Source organism: Pseudorca crassidens, chromosome 19 (assembly GCF_039906515.1).
Source record: "Pseudorca crassidens isolate mPseCra1 chromosome 19, mPseCra1.hap1, whole genome shotgun sequence".
Classification (NCBI taxonomy): Eukaryota; Metazoa; Chordata; class Mammalia; order Artiodactyla; family Delphinidae; genus Pseudorca; species Pseudorca crassidens.
Genome location: NC_090314.1, coordinates 4834272 through 4851684, shown reverse-complemented (window position 1 = coordinate 4851684; position 17413 = coordinate 4834272). Strand labels below are relative to the sequence as shown.

General features: G+C 44.8%; 2 protein-coding genes and 1 long non-coding RNA gene across 6 annotated transcripts in view; 1 reads left to right on the top strand and 2 right to left on the bottom strand.

Annotated features, from left to right (window-relative positions):
• Window positions 1-17413, top strand: part of LOC137212254 (uncharacterized) — a 317962-nt gene that overhangs the window by 216965 nt on the left and 83584 nt on the right. The window lies entirely within an intron of this gene.
• The window catches only part of SPECC1 (sperm antigen with calponin homology and coiled-coil domains 1), a 246070-nt gene that overhangs the window by 227795 nt on the left and 862 nt on the right, over window positions 1-17413 (bottom strand). The window lies entirely within an intron of this gene.
• LOC137212250 (multidrug and toxin extrusion protein 2-like) overlaps window positions 263-17413 on the bottom strand; it is a 352581-nt gene continuing 335430 nt past the window's right edge. The window contains exon 11 of the transcript XR_010937412.1: window positions 263-389. The gene's annotated coding sequence lies outside the window, so the exon portion shown is untranslated. The remainder of the gene's footprint in view (window positions 390-17413) is intronic.

Sequence of the window (17413 nt, the reverse complement as noted above, 5' to 3'; positions counted from 1 at the left end):
TTAATATTTTAGTCTTTCCTTTTAGGTTCTGTCCCTTCAGTCAACATGCAGGTTATAAATAATGTCACTTTACATGTGCCTCTGCCAAAGCCCACTTAAAGTCAACCAAAAAAACTATAAGCTTGCAGTCCCTTATCATTACAATCTCAAAGCTAGACTCGGTCTGCAACCACCCTGTCATTTGGAACACTTTTTAAAGTGCCACACTACAGCTCCTTTAAAGAAAAAAAACAGGGGCTTCCCTGGTGGCGCAGTGGTTGGGAGTCCGCCTGCCGATGCTGGGGACACGGGTTCATGCCCCGGTCCGCCGGTCCGGGAAGATCCCACGTGCCGCGGAGCGGCTGGGCCCGAGAGCCATGGCCGCTGAGCCTGCGCGTCCGGAGCCTGTGCTCCGCAGCGGGAGAGGCCACAACAGTGAGAGGCCCGCATACCGCAAAAAAAAAAAAAAAGAAAAAAAAAAGAAAAAAACAAACCCTACCATATGGTGTTAGGCATCCTTTGTTGCTACTTATAAGGACTAAGTCCTGCACTTTTAATACAGCTTTCACTTAATTACTACACATCAAAGGGTTTTATAGGTTTTTCTCATTACACCTTAATTAAATTTGTTTAGGATACCGTCACACTCTTTTCCAGATGAAAATGAGGAAAAGAAATTGAGCAACTTACAAAATAATATTGAGGGAGATTAGGTGGAAGTATAGATAAAACAAGTTTGGTCACGATTTAATCATTGTTGAAGCCAGGTCATGGGTACATGAATATTTATCATATGAGGCTGTATATTTTTGTGAATGCTTGAAATTTTCTACAATAAAAGTTAAAAGAAAAAAAAAAAGGAAATTGAGCAACTGACTTAAAAGTCACAAAGCAATACAGAAGGAGCACCTGGCAGCAAGAGAAAAACCCTAGTTCACTTACCCAGAAGCTGGACGCCAGCGGTGCACTGTTACCTGTAGGGTGAGCTATGAAGCTCTGAACGTCACCTTCAGCAATGAATGATGCATTCCAAGTGAGGCATGTCCCACTGCCTTACCTGTAAGACCAGCCTCAGATCTTATTATAGCCATGGTAGCATGCGGAAGCCAATAAAATGTCTGCCAGCCTGCAGAGAACGTGTTGCCTGCTTTAGAAGAAATACTAGAGGAAGTTCTTCAAGGTAAAAGCAAGTAGCCCCAGGAGGAAATTCAAATTCACACGCAAAAAAATCACAGAGCACCAGTGAAGGTAATTATGTAATTATAAGTGATAGTAAAAACACAGGTTTTACTCTCCTCTGAATTGATTTTTTTAATTATGTAAAATATTATGCATATAATATATTGTTGGACCTGTAACATATAGAAATATATGTGTAATATATTTGCCAACAGCTACACAAAGGAGATGGGTTGGAACAAATCTATGTTGGGCTAAAGAAATCACTGTAGATGGTTCAGATGATAATTATAACAATGTAGGGTCAGGTTTGCAATATTCATTGATATAATATGTAATACCACAAAAGGGGAGCAAAGGGAGTACAGCCATACAGCAATAACGTTGCTATAACTCATTGGAACTAAATTAATATAAATCTATAGTAGATTCTGATAAGATATACACGGTATGCCCTGCGGCAACAACAGAGAACATAACTCAGATATGGTGGGGGGAAAAAATCACTAAAGAAAATAAAAGGTTTGTATTCGTTTCCTAGGTCTACAGGAATGAATGACCACAAATTGAGTGGCTTAAAACAACAGAAATGTCTTCTCTCCCAGTGCTGGAGTCTCAAAGTCTGAAATCAGGGTGTCTCCTCCCTCTGAAGACTCCAGGAAAGAAACTTTCCTTGTCTCTTCCAGGTGCTGGTGGGTCAAGGCGATCCTAGGTGTTCCTTGGCGTGTAGCTGCACCTCTGCTGACTTTGGGTGGACTGCTTTCTGGGTGCCTCTGTGTGTCCTCTTCTCTTCTCATAAGGACACCAGTCATTGGATTTAGGGCCCACCCTAAATACAGGATGATATCTCAGGATCCCCAGCTAGTTACATCTACAAAGACCCTGTTTCCAAATAAGGTCATATTCTGAGGTTCTAAGTGAACGTGAAGTTGGGGGGAGACTATTCAGCCCACTGAAATGTTATATTAGAGAGCACTCAATGCAAAAGAAAGCAATGAAGGGATAACAGAAACAACTATACTGGTGATAGTGAAGAGGCTGAATTAGTCATTTAAAAAACTACCCTCTCAGCTCCGTGCTTTGTGATGACCTAGAGAGGTGGGACAGGGAGGGTGGGAGGGAGGCTCAAGAGGGAGGGGATATGGGGACGTATGTATGCATATGGCTGATTCAGTCCGTTTGTACAACAGAAACTAGCACAGTATTGTGAAGCAATTATCAATAAAGATCTACTAAAAAAAAAAAAAAACTACCCACAAAGAAAAGCCCAGGCCCGAAAGACTTCAATGCTGAACACTACTAAACATTTAAATAATAATTAACATCAATTCTTCACAAACTGTTCCAAAAACAGAGAGGAAGGAACACTTTCCAACTTATTTCATGACAACAATATTTTCCTGATACCAAAACCAGATAAAGACATCACAAGAAAACTACAGACCAGTATCTCCTCTGAATATGGATATAAAAAGCCTCAACAAAATACTAGTAAACCAAATCCGGCAGCATATTAAAAAAATTACACACCATGACCAAACGGAATTTATCTGAGAAATGCAAGGTTGGTTTAACATCCAAAAATCAATTAACAGAACAAGTAAAAATCACACAATCATCTCAATAGACATAGAAAAAGCATGTGACAAAATCCAAGACCCTTTCCTGATAAAAAACACTGAACAAGCTAGGAATAGAAGGGAACTTCCTCCACCTGAAGAAGGGCGTCTACTAAAAACCCACAGGCAACATCATTCTTAACAGTGAAACACTGGATGCTTTCCTCCTAAGATCAGGAATACAAGGATGTCTTCTCTGCCACTTCTAGTGAAATTGTACTGGAGCTTCTGGTCAGGGCATTTAGACAAGAAAAAGAATAGGCAGCCAACAAAGTGTGCTTCATCAAGCAAATTACCACTGTGAGTACCTGAAGCTTAATCCCACTGGGGAACTCTGGGCGCCAGCATATACAGTACACTCCTTGGCGTTGTCCCATGGTAGGGGGAGGTGCAGGGAGCTGGGGTGGTTATACACCAACTCCATCGCCTTTGGCGGAGGGTTTCTGGGGAGTTGGGAGGGTGTTCATTCCTTGGCACTTCCACTCTGCTGTTCTGGGCAGCAAAGTGGGCACCTGTGGGCCCCAGGAAGCCCGGGGCAAAGACATGCAAGTGCTAATCGCTGGGAGTCGGGCCAACGTCCACCGAAGCGGTGAAAAGAAGGGGATACGGACAGGGTACCCATGCTTCTGCTACCCATCCTAACCTGGGCATCCAAGTTCCTCTTGGATTCCCCATCATGGCTGGTATCCAAGCCAAAACAAAGGTGTCAAAACGAGCCCTTCCAGCCCCACACCCAGGACCCTGAGGGTTCCAGGCCCTCTCGTCATCCCCACTGCGAAAGCCTTGGCTCACACACCATCGAGGTTCCCAACTGGCTCCCCTACACTCAGCAGACTCTTTCTCTTCTTGACAATCCTCTAAAAAGTGGCCCATGTGAATGTTCTAAAATGCACATCTATTTACCCACCGTGTTACCATCAAACTTCAGTGGTTCTTATAAGGTACCTAGAGTAGTCAAATTCACAGGGACAGAAAGTAGAAGAGTGGTTACCAGGGGCTGAGGAAAGGAAAATGAAGAGTTGGTGTTTCATGGGGACAGAATTTTAGTTTAGGAAGATGAAAAAGTTTGGAGATGGAGGGTGGTGACGGTTGCACAACAATGTGCATGTACTTCACGCCGCGGAGCTGTACGCTGAAAATGGTTAAGAAGGTAAATTCTATGTCATGTATGTGTTACCACAATAAAAATTTTTAATGCTTCAATGGTTCCCACTGCCTAAGGACTAAGGTCCAAGCATCTTACTTTACACATCAGCCCCATCCCCCAGCCCTTGCCCATCCCTCAGCCTCACCTCCAACCATCTCAGCTCTGAGCCTCCCCTCCCAGAGCTTCCCTACATGCAGTTTCCAGAGCACGTCTTGCTCCTCCAGGCCCATATGCCTTTGCATTTTCTCGTTTCTCTTCCCGGAGCGCCTTTCCCACCCCTGTCTACAAGCAATTTCTCTTCCTTCCTCAAAACGCATTCATTCATTTGTTCAACAAGTATCTACTGGGTCCTTGATTCCTGACTTAGGAAACAGCAGTGAGAAAGACAGTGGGGGCCAGTAGTTTGAAGCACGAGTGTACACGGGGTCCTTGGGAAGCACCCCAGAGGAGGGTCTGGCCTCACCTGGGAAACTCAACAGTCAAAGCTTGACCACCTCCTCCTTAGGGAACCCTCAGACACCGCGAGTCTCTCTCTTCTTGATGCTGCTTCTGAGCCTTGATATTCTTTTAATTCCTGCACACGCCACATTGCTTATACTCATTTTATAAGCTTCTGGATTAGTCATGATTCTCTAGGTTGCAAGTGACATGAAACTAATCTGAACTAGCTTCACAAAGAAAGAGGGAGGGATGACCTGCTTCCGTACATAAACCGTGGAAAGCGCAGGGGTGGATGCGGCCCAAGGAACAACTGGGTCCGGGGACACCCACACCCCACGTCTTTCTGCGAGTTGTCTTCACTCTCTCAGTAAGGGATGGGTTCAGGCAGCACCAGGTTCCTTCGCTTAACTAACTGTGCAAATACCACAGTCTGTCGATTCCAAGACACACATTTTAATATCCCTGAAGTCAGCATGCCGCCTACGGTAGCCATTGGCCGGGCGTGTTGCTCGGCCGGTTACAAGATAAGCTCCCTGGGCTTCCCTGGTGGCGCAGTGGTTGAGAATCTGCCTGCTAATGCAGGGGACACGGGTTCGAGCCCTGGTCTGGGAAAGATCCCACAGGCCGCGGAGCAACTGGGCCCGTGAGCCACAACTACTGAGCCTGCGCATCTGGAGCCTGTGCTCCTCAACAAGAGAGGCCGCGACAGTGAGTGGCCCGAGCACTGCGATGAAGAGTGGCCCCCGCTCACCGCAACTGGAGAAAGCCCTCGCACAGAAACGAAGACCCAACACAGCCAAAAATAAATAAATAAATAATAATTTTTTTTTAAATAAAAAAAGATAAGCTCCCTGAAAAAGCGCAGTGACTCGGCTTCCGTTCCAGGTGGCCTCACAGACGACCGCAATCCTACAGTATTTCAGCCTACACACCAAGACGGGCAATCGAAGGAGCGGTGTGAGTCCTGGTTGCTTTATCAACACCTTCTGCTGATCCCTTCGGTGAGATAACGAAGGGCCAGGATCAAATTTGAAGAACGGGTGTCAAAGCTCAAAAGAAAATCCTGGAGACAAGTGAGGAACAGTTTTACAACCACACGTTACCAGGGTTCCTGATGGCAGAGGGGACATCATCTGCAAAAAGTCACAGACAGATGACCTGGAGTCAAAGTGACTCAGAAGAGGAGGTTTTAGAAATGCCCTAAGCAGTTTCCTTCATTTACACTTTCCTTTCTGTATACGAACCAGAACGCTGTATGACTGAATTGATGTCTTAAATACGTGTAAACGACCTTTTAATAAGCCTAAAATAAAAAGTGCACATAATAAAAAACATTACATCACAGTTTAATTGACAGTATTTTTTTTTCTTTTTTAGTGGAACACAAAATAATTGTTTGAAAATGGATGGCATCTTAGATTTTATGAAATGATGTTGACTGGGCACTCACTACGCACTGGAGACACACACTGAACCAAACAAAGACCAAGTTCATAAATTTAAAATAATCAAAAAACCCCCAAAGACCAACCTCCCGCAGAGCTCACGCATCCTATGACCCCCGAGAGCGAAGGGGGCTCTGGCCCCACCAGCTCCATCTCCAGCAGCTCAAAAGAAAGGGATTAACCTGGTTTGGAGACATGATTATCCTTGGAAAAGTCTCTGTGAACAAGGAGTGTGAAGTCCTACAATGGTCTCAGTCTGGGTCACGGCCAGTGCTTGTGCCTGAGGTGAGGTCTACTTGGACAAAAATCAGAGTCGTTTTAATGTGTTTGTCCTATAAGATTGTGGGCACCCAGAAGCAGGGCTCGTGTCTACATTGGGCAGGGTCCAGTCAGGAAAACAGAATTCAAGAGCAGTAGCTCAGTAGAGGGAACATAATATGGGAACTGGCCTCAAGGTCTGGGAAGGGCTAAAACGCCAAGTTGGGAGGCGAGCCGACTCAGAGATTCCCAACAGCGGGACCCCTCCAGCATGTTTAATAAGGCTGGAGGGACAAGGGAAGGAGGTGGGACAAAAGGCCAGAGGCCACTGTCACTCAGCTGGAGCTGGAACCACCCCTGAGACACGGTCCAAGGCAGCAAACGGCGGAGAAATTCCCTGGCTTCCACCCTCCTCTCACCTCCCCGCCTCCTACACACACCCATAGCCGGCGGCAGAGGCCAGGGGAGCACCGGGGACCAGCCTGAGGGCGAAAAGGCAAGTGACCGGCATCATGTAACTTAGCTCCTTATCTGCAGTGCCCACCACAGGACCAGGCTCCAACAGAAGGAAATCAACTAAGTATCGAGAGAGGCTAAGAATTACAACTGAAATGCACGATGAGAGGTCTGAATAGTGTTCCCTGGACCAGGGAGAAGAGAATAACCTAATTCCACACCGAGGACACAGGAAAGGGTCACAAAGGACATGAAGAAGGAAAACGTAAAGAAATAAAGAGCAGAGGTGTGCCAGGGAAACAAAAAGGTGAGGAAGTTAGGCAGGGAGACTGCACACCTGAAGGCAGGGCAGTGGAAGCTTCTCAGGAAGGCACACTGTTCAGCGTCAAATTCCATGAAGTGCGTTTTCAGTTTCTCTCAAGGTGATTACACAGCTTTCCCCTTTTACTACTTGCACGATAAATTAAACTAACTTATGTCCTAATATCAAAGCATTCTTCAATTCCCAGAATAAAACTTACTTGGGAAAATGTATTCCTAACTTCTGCTGAATTCATTTTGCTATTTTATCTAGGATATTTGCATATATCCATATGTTAGCTTGGTCTACACTTTACTTTTGTGGGCTTGCACTGTACTCCATCAGGGTTATTTTAACTTTGTGAAATTAACGTTCTGTGTTTTCTTATTTTCTGACACACCATCAACCTTTTTTTTTTTTTTTTTTTTTTGCGGTACGCGGGCCTCTCACTGTTGTGGCCTCTCCCGTTGCGGAGCACAGGCTCTGGACGCGCAGGCTCAGCGGCCATGGCTCACAGGCCCACCCGCTCCGTGGCATGTGGGATCCTCCCGGACCGGGGCACGAACCCGCGTCCCCTGCATTGGCAGGCGGACTCCGAACAACTGCACCACCAGGGAAGCCCCCACCATCCTTTGATAATTCAAGCACACGTAACTGTGTGTGTGGAATTTTTACCCAGTCTCTGTCTTGTCATTCCTGCTTCCCACTTTTTGGCTGGTTACCACCCCTACTACATCCACCCTGAGCCCCATTCCTTGCCACCACAAAACCCAGATCTATGCTTTCCAGCTATATTGGGCAAAACTCTCGCCTCTTGGATTTGTAGAGGAAGTACATAAAGGCCCTGCCCCTGTCTTGCCTTATTCCTCTCCCCGCTCATTTCTGACGCCTCCTTCTTACAGAAAGTCTTCCCTGATATGCCCTACCCTAAACCCCGATGCCCGATCTGGGCTCACAGTCCTGGCCTGTTATCCTCCCTTGTCTGTCTCCCCACCCAGACCTCGAGCCTAAAGTCTGAACTTGTGTCTCATCCATCACTATAATCTCAGCACTGGCACACAGTAGGTACCTGCTACGCAGTGATTAGATGAATGTTATAACCGTGCACCTTAGAAACAACAGAAGGAAGAAAACATTAAGTGAGCAAACGATTGTCTGTGGGTCAAGTCTGGACCAAATGAACGAACCACATTTATTCACATACTGTCTACGGCTGCGTCTGAGCTATCAGGGCAGGAGCAGAGTGGTTGTGAGAGCGTGTACGACCCCGAAAAGCCTAAAATATTTTCTATCTGGCTCTTTACAGAACAAGGTTTTAGACCCCTGGTTTGGAGCCTCCACTCATATGCAGACTCCACTAAGCCATGGCCTTTTTTTTTTTATGCATCAAAACAAGAAACAACCCAGGAAAGGTTGAAAAGAATGAGTTACTACTGCTGAAAGATGGTGGGCAGTGCAATAGGTTTTCTGTTCCTACATTGACACTCATTGACATCGTGAGAACAGCAACCACACTGTGCTCCCAGCTCCACGCCCACTTCACCCCATAATCGAGTTCACTTAACACCCTCGTGCACACTTACTACCACCATGCTTGTTTATTTCAAGGTGTTGCTCCACACACAGCAGGGGCTGGTCATAAGCTCAAAAGACCACACAACCAAGAGGTCACAAGAACGAGTGAGGCGAGACAGCCCACCACTCGGTTACCCTAGCCAACATCGAAGCACGACTGATTCAACAGAGGCTAGAAATCTGGATTTTTATGTGGAATGTCTTGATTATTAAAATGTTGTCAATCAACAAACATAGGCATTTATCTTGGGATCTGGGGGCAAATTTTTTCTTTTGAACTACAGTTGAATGTTGTGTTAATTCTGTACTGCAAAGTGACTCAGTTATACATATATATATATTCTTTTTCATATTCTTTTCCATTATGGTTTATCACAGGATATTGAACATAGTTCCCTGTGCTCTACAGTAGGACCTCGCAGTTTATCCATCCTATATATAACAATTTGCCTCCGCTAATCCCAAACTCCCACTCCTTCCCTCCTCTACTCTCCAAATTGGTTATTTTGGTTACAGAATTAAGGATTTCTACTCAACAAAGATACCAACAACAAAGTGAATGGACACATCACATATCAGGAGAAACCATTTGCATCATCTAAAAATCAACAAGCGGCTAAAGTCTAAAATATTCTAGTCAGAAATTCCAGTTGAAAACTGGGGGGCATGGGACTTCCCTGGTGGCGCAGTGGTTGAGAGTCTGCCTGTCAATGCAGGGGACACGGGTTCGAGCCCTGGCCGGGGAAGATCCCACATGCCTCGGAGAAACTTAGCCCGTGCACCACAACTACTGAGCTTACGCTCTAGAGCCCACAAACCACAACTACTGAGCCCACGGGCCACAACTACTGAAGCCCGGGCGCCTAGAGCCCATGCTCCACAATAAGAAGCCACCACAATGAGAAGCCCGTGTACCACAACAAAGAGTAGGCCCTGCTCGCCGCAACTAGAGAAAGCCCACACGCAGCAACGAAGACCCAATGCAGCCAACATAAATAAATAAATTTAAAAGAAAAAAAAGAAAAATGGGGGGCAGGAGGGAATTCCCTGGTGATCCAGTGGTTCAGACTCGGACTTTCACTGCTGTGGGCACAGGATTGATCCCTGGTCGGGGAACTAAGATCCCACAAGCCGAGTGGTGCAGCCCCCCCCAAAAAAAAAGAACGAAGGAAAAATGGGGAAAGAGCAGGAACAGGCAATTCATGTTACAGGAAATTCAACAAGGCAGCAAACATATATAAAGATATTCTCAAACTCAGTAGTAACCAGAGAAATGTAAATAAAAAGAGTAAGGCTGCTAAAAATTAGAAAGCTGGACAATGCCAAGTGTTTGCAGAGATAAAGATCTTTGGAATCCTGTGCACTGCTGGGGGGAGGGAGGAATGTAGGATGGTGCAGCCTCTTTCAAGAGCAATCGGTGGTACTCGGTTCTATTAAGTATAGGCACACACTATGAACAGGCAGTCCTCTCCTGGCCTGAATCCCAGAGAGATGCTCCCAGAAGTCCATATGGGACAAATACAAGAGGTTCATGTCTGGGCGTAGGAATCAATGTGGGCGTCCATCACCAGGAGAGAGATAGGCAGAATGTGGTGGATACACAACCAGATGGTCACCATAGCAACAGGGATGAGTCAAAGAAACATGGCGGTGAGTGATAACACTAGGAAGAGCTATCACGTGACACCATTTATGTAAATTAAAAATACTTGCACACAAGGGCTTCCCTGGTGGCGCAGTGGTTGAGAGTCCGCCTGCCGATGCAGGGCACACGGGTTCGTGCCCCAGTCCGGGAGGATCCCACATGCCGCGGAGCGGCTGGTCCCGTGAGCCATGGCCACTGAGCCTGCGCGTCCGGAGCCTGTGCTCCGCAACGGGAGAGGCCACAACAGTGAGAGGCCCGCGTACCGCAAAAAGAAAAAAAAATACTTGCACACGTACCCTGGATGGGAGGGGAGTCTGGGGGAGAATGCATACATGCACATGTATGGCTGGGTCCCTTTGCTGTGCACCTGGAACTATCACAACGTCGTTAATCAACTACACCCCAATATAAAATAAAAAGTTAAAAATAAAGAAAAAAATACACGCACACAAATTTTTAAAAATATGAAAAAACATGCACACAAAACAGTACACATTCTTAGGAATACATACAACAAGACATGGAAATATTTGGTAGGGAAGAGACTTTCATTCAAATGCAAATATTTTGGGAAGATGTAAGCACATTATCTAATGAAGTCAAGATAGTGAATAAATTGAGTTACATTTGGGCCATACAACTACAAATAAAACCACAACTGACGCTAAAAAAAAAAAGAATACACACAACAAAAGCATATGTATTAAACACATTAGAATAGTCGGCTGTGGGGGGAAGAGAATGAGAGAGTGGGGTACACAGAAGAAGAAGGAAGGAATTATAAATGAACCAACAAAAGCATGAACAAGCACACAAAACAAGAGAGGATCTCGGACGGACCAACAATGATAAAGTGCTAAGAAGGAGCATGTGATTAATTCAATTCCCCACACCTGAGGTCTAAAACCATGGGGAGATGGAGGAATGAGGTCTACAACTGGACACTGCCCGTAGAGTCAGAAAAGATTTGACAATCTAAGTCCACACGCAGGTTCAATGACCTCAAAAAGCCTTTCCAACGGAGACGTTTCGTTATACCATCTGCTGCTTGGGAAGACAGAACTCAGACAACCCAGGCTGTTAATGTCAGCTTGGAGCTTTCCCTCACCATCCTCAGCACAGAACAAGTCAGCAACGTGGGGAGCAGGGAATAGGATGAAAAAGAGACAGCTTCCTGTGTCCTTAGGATAGCTGAGACAGGCTGGGACCTGGGACTCTCTGCTGCAGTGCTGCAAAGCTTGCCCCTGGACACACCTCTCCGGGAGCAACAAAATACAAAGAAACTATATGGGACTAAAAATAACCGCACGAATGCTCAGCTGGGGCAAATTCTGGACCCCAAAGATACAAAGAGACCAAAAAACCCAACTGCCACTTCCGAAGAGCCTGGAGCAAAAACAGGGAGCCGGGAGCAAAAGCAGGGTACTGTGCATGCCCCCTGCACACACCACCACCTAAGGGGTGGGCAAAACAGCTAAGTCACCCCTCTGACCCGTCACCTGGACACACCCCTACCCTCACCGCATATAAGGCACAAGCCCCACCCCCCACCCCCCCACCCCCCCACCCCCCCACCCCCCACCCCCACCTCAGAGAGAAAGCAAGCAAGAGACCCGGTTTGTTCTAGCTTCCCCCAGCTGCAGCAGGGCCTTGCCTGAATTTCTTGTCTGGCCTCTGGTCAATTTCTATTAATTAAGGAGGCCAAGAACCTGGTCTGCAACACAGCTGTTCCTCAAGCAGCGCTAACAGGGACCAGTGTAAGCAGTCACCCTGGCAGGGAGGCTCTGGGTCCATAGCTACGTGTGATTTGCTGTTTGATCCTCAGGGAATCCTCAATCTTGTGGGAGATTAAACTTAGACACAAAGTGAAGCAACAAAAGCCACTGAACACAGCCACGGAAGAGGAGTAAGAGATGAAATGCCCCATGAGCAGAGCCAGGGCCAGAGTTTGGGCAGCAGAGCCTGCCACGGACGGGGTGACCAGAATGGACCATGGAAAAGGTATGCATGACACCGGGGACTGCCATGTTCACGATGAGCCACCAGTTGCCCTGAAGTGACCAAAGACCAACAAGAAAACCAATGATTTAACAGTCACCCCATGCTCTGCCCCCTCAGGGCTGCTTGGCACGCGCCATACTTTGGCTTCTTTCAAAGTCAGGAAACAGTTCTTTACCCATCACTGCATCTTAATACTCAAAAAAAGCTGCTCTCTCCAGAGAGAGGGCAAAAAGCACTTGGTGAGCTGGATGGGAGACGTCAGTTCCAGGTATGGTCTCCATCTTTTTCTGTGGAAAACAGGAGGCACACTTTACAAAAAAGGGTTAACAGAGCAGGCCTGAGATGGCTCTTCTGAAAAAAGGCCTGCTTGGCAGGTTGGCCCTTGGCTGGGAACTCGGGTTTTACTTCCTGACATGTGTAGGACTGTGAAGAGAGGCTCTTATTACTCCTAAATTGTTTGTGCAAACACGGTGGTTTATGCTGAACACCTGCTTTCCTTCCGGGAGTCAGGAGTTCGGATAGGTGCCAGGCAGAGGACGTCCGTGTGGCCAGCCCCCAGGAAAAAACCCTGGTGCCGAGTCTCCAGAGAGCTTCCTGGGGACAGCGCTTCACCTGTGTTCTCACGATGCGTCACCGTGTGACTCAGCCAGGAGAGGACTTTTGGAAGCCTGTGCCTGGTCCCCTGGACCTGACCCCATGGGGCTTCTCCCTCTGCTGACCTTGCGTTGTATTCTTCCACTGTTATAAATTGCAGCCATATAGATGGCGATGTGTTGAGTCCCATGACACCTCCTGCGGAATCACTAAATCTGGGGGTGGTCCAGTGGACCCCTGACACAGAAATAAATTCAAGATAAAAGAAATATTGGAGATCAGACCAAGAAAATGAACTAAACACATACTTCTGCCTTCCAGGTACCCTAAAATGCTTTGGAATGACAGAAGTAGTTTGAAACCACTAAATCAGTAAGAGACCTGGGAAACAAGAAACAGGGCCACTGGCCAACTAAAGCATCTGAGACACTTCTGAAAGGTGGAGCGTTCTCAGGATCAGACGGCCTGAGTGAACCCCAGCCCAGTACAAGCTTGGGAGGAGGCCGTCATGCAGGGGCAAATGGTAACGGGTTTCAGGCTCCAAATCCGCAGACAGAAAGAGGGGCAGGGATGGGATCTGACAAGATGAACTGGGGCGCGGCGGCTGGGATGGCCAGGGCCCTGGGATGCTTTCCCCGCACGCTGAGCGGCCACAACACGAGCCCCCCCCCGGGCTACACACTCCGCCCGGCAGCACGTCACAGCTCGCCAGCAATCACCAGAGGCAGCAAAGAGATAGGCAGGGAAACAGGAATCCTCACATTCATAATGAGCACACACATGGGCTTCCCTGCTGGCGCAGTGGTTGAGAAACTGCCTGCCAATGCAGGGGACGCGGGTTCGAGCCCTGGTCTGGGAGGATCCCACATGCCGCGGAGCAACGAAGCCCGTGCGCCACAACTACCGAGCCTGTGCGTCTGGAGCCTGTGCTCCGCAACGAGAGGCTGCAACAGTGAGAGGCCCGCTCACCGCGATGAAGAGTGGCCCCCACTCGCCGCAACTAGGGAAAGCCCTCGCACAGAAACGAAGACCTAACACAGCCAAAAATTAATTAAAATTAATTAATTACAGATGAGCACACAAAGAAAGGCACCCCAGGTTTTACTCAGTGTCATGAAAATGGGGACACCAAGCCAACAGGAGTACATATACCAGAAGAAGGAGTTAATAAAGCCCATAGAAGAAATTATTAAATGTCATTGGAAAGACTGAGGGGAGACTCTCTCTGCAAAAGCAAGAGCCAGCTGATGGGTGAAGATCTCTACTGCACGTTGTGAGATTAAAAAGGAGGGTCAAGAGAATCCCCTGGCGGTCCAGTGGTTAGGGCTCGGTGCTTTCACTGCTGGGGCCCAGGTTTGATACCTGGTCGGGGAACTAAGATCCTGCAAGCCATGGGGCGTGGCCGAAAAACAAAAAAGCAGGTTCAAGGGTAGTACTGTTTGTGCAAAAGGAAAAGGAAGAATCAAGAATCTAATTCATATTTGCTTATATTTACATAAAGAGACTCTGGAGGGATAGGTAAGAAACTAATAACAATGGTTACCCACTTGTGGGGTGAGGGAGAACTGGGTAGCAGGGGATAGGGTGGTGGGGAGACCTTTGAATACAGTATAATTTTTGAACACTGAATATCTTATCTATTCCAAAAATTAAATTTCAAAAAGTAGAAACCTTGAAAATTAAATATATGATAAACAATACTTAAAACACTCAACAGATTGGCTAAAGAGTTGACTGGACAAAGCTAAACACTAGATAAGGGAAATCTCCCAGAATACCGTCCACAGAGATAAAGAGACAGAACATTTGAGAGAAAAGTCAAGAAACTTGAAAGATAAATTAAGATATTCTAATACCCCATTTAACAGTAATTCCAGAAGCAGAAAATAAAGAGAATGGAGGAGATGAGGAAATCCTCAAACTTCCCCAGGGCCAAATAAATGTATTAATCTATAGAATGAAAGGGACCACAGAGAACCGAGCAGGAAGAACAAAAGAAATCCAGCCCTAGACAAACAGTGCTGAAATTTTAGAACACTGGAGAAAAAGAAAAAATTGTAGAGCTTCAGAGAAATAAAGTTTAACTACAAAGAAATAGGAATCAGGCGGCATAGACTTATCAACCACATTAGATGCCATGCCAGCAGGTAATGGAGAATTATCTTCAAAATTCAGAATTTTTTTAACCTAGAATCCTATACCTAGTCAAGAGTATTCATGTGGAACAGCAAAATTTTAAAATATTTTTAAACATGTGAAGGCTCAGAAAGTTTACCACCCACAGAATCTCTGGGGGAAAAAAATTTACTTAAGGACTCATTCAATTGAAATAAATAATGAATCCAAAAAGGAGGAAAACAAGAGATAAAACAATCAATGATGAGCAAATAATCAGTAAAACTTACGACTGTTGATGCATAAAGTACAAAACCCCCAAATCTCATATATGCAGATTATCTTTAAACATCAAGAGAAAAAAATGTTTAGATATGTGTGAAAACTTAAGGATACCAAAAGAGCTCAATTTCACCTGTCATCAGAGAAATCCAAGCAAAAACCACAATGTGATACCCACCAGAATGACTAAAATAAAAAAAGAAATTAACCAGGAGTTGGCAACGATGTGTGGCGACCACGTATGCTTCTTGGGTACATAAGTTGATGCAACCACTGTTGAAAACTGTTTGGCAGTATCTACAAAAACTGAGCCTATGCATACCCTATGACCAAGCAATTCCACTTCTAGACATACACTCAACGGAAGTGCACACAGCCCGTTTGCTTAGGGCTGGCCTGTAAATGTATATAATATTGCAAAAACTAACAGAACTAGGAATCATAGTGGAAGTCTTTAACACAACTCTCGGAATCAATAGGTCAAACAGAAAAAATAAGTGAACAGACAATATAAGTTATAATTAATAAATTTGAGATGAACATATAACTTTGTACAGGGAAAAGTCACTAAAACCGACAGTTTGTTAGACTACAAATTAATTTGTTTTTCATCTTTCAGCAATATAGCAGAATTGAAGTCCCCAGACCTTCCAGCTACAAAGTATCTTTTAAAAATACTAGAAAAAAAATATATATATATATCACTTTGGAAACAATAGGTTAGCGAAACCTGGTGAAGTCAAAATTCAAAAATGTGGACAAAATTAAAGGAATTTTGAGATATTATAAAAACAGAAAAATATGTTATCACTGATGGAACTTCTAAAGAATGTACTTCAGGGAGAAGGAAAGTGATCCAAAGAAGAGTATCTGTGATCAAGAAGGAATGAAGAGTGAAGACAATGGTAAACAGGTAGATAAGTTTAATATTAACCTAGAAAATAATAATAACAGCAATAATGTCTGATTTGAAGGGTTAAATTAAAAATAGAGCAAAGGCCAGATGGGAGGCCACAGGAATTAGAGGCCCTTGCCTCCATCAGAAGGAGACTGATTACATAAATGATCTAATCTTTCGATTCAAAGGCTAGAATTTGAGTAAAATAAACTCAAATTGAGTAGAAAGAAAAAGAACAGAAATTAATGACATAGAAAAAGAAAAATGAATAGGATTAGTCAATAAATCCAAAATCTGGTTCTTTGGAAAGACTAATAAAGTAAGCAAGCATTAAGCAAGTCTGACCAATTAAAAAAGAGAAAAGGCAGACATGCACACACACATGCACACACACGCACACACACGTATGAACAAGAAAAAGTGCACCACAGATATGAAAGACTTTTTTGCTTGCAACAGACAACTATACACATTATGCTAACATATATTAAATATCAACAATGTTAATGATTTTCCAGGAAGATATAAAGTATTAGGTTGACTTTGGAGATAGAAAACCTGAGAAAAGTCAATGATCATGGAAAAATGAAAAGGTAGTTAAATACTGATACCAACTTCCTTAAAAACAAAAACAAAAAAAACACCAGCAGCCCAGGCGGTCTGCAGTCAGATTGTGCCACACTTCAAGGTGCAGACCGTTCTTCTGCTTCAAAGCATAGAAAATAATGGAAAGTTTCCCCACTTAATCAGTGAGGACAGCATAACCTTGATTATGAACTCAGACAAAAATGGGAGGAGGGTGAAAAAATATATACCAATCTCTTACAAATATAGATACCAGAACCCTAAATAAAATGTTAGCTAAGTGAATCTATCAAACAACCCAGACGTGTATTTTAAATTATCCCAGGATTTTATTGACAGAAAAGCTAGCAGAATAATCACCTATGTTTAATAATGTTAAGAAGAAAACTACATGGTCATCTCAATACATGCTATACAAAAGCATTTGGGGGAAAAAATCAACAAAACAGAAACTTACTTAATCTGATAAAGAAGATACTTAGTGAAGATACACTGGGAACATCCCCCGAAAACCAAGCCCAAGACAAAAATGTCCTATTTTACCCTTAATAGTCCACACTGTGGAGAAGGTGGTCCATAGAAAACAAGGAATGAGCACAAACGCTAGAAAGAGACATCTGTTGCTTCTTAACAGAAGAAAAGATTACGCACCACAAGCAGACACATCAACTTGAAAAATTATTGAAACAGAGTTCAACGTGGAGGCTTCAGATCTAGTTTGGGGCACCAAATTAAACCCGCTTGCTTTGCGAGTTCATCGTACAAAGCCATTTGCTGTAGAGTTAAGGCATCAGGGTTGACAGGTTTTGCTGCCCTCACCCCGTCTTAAATGAAACAACATCTTGTTTGAAACTAGATGACAAAAGTCTTCTGAAACCAAAATTTGCTTTGAA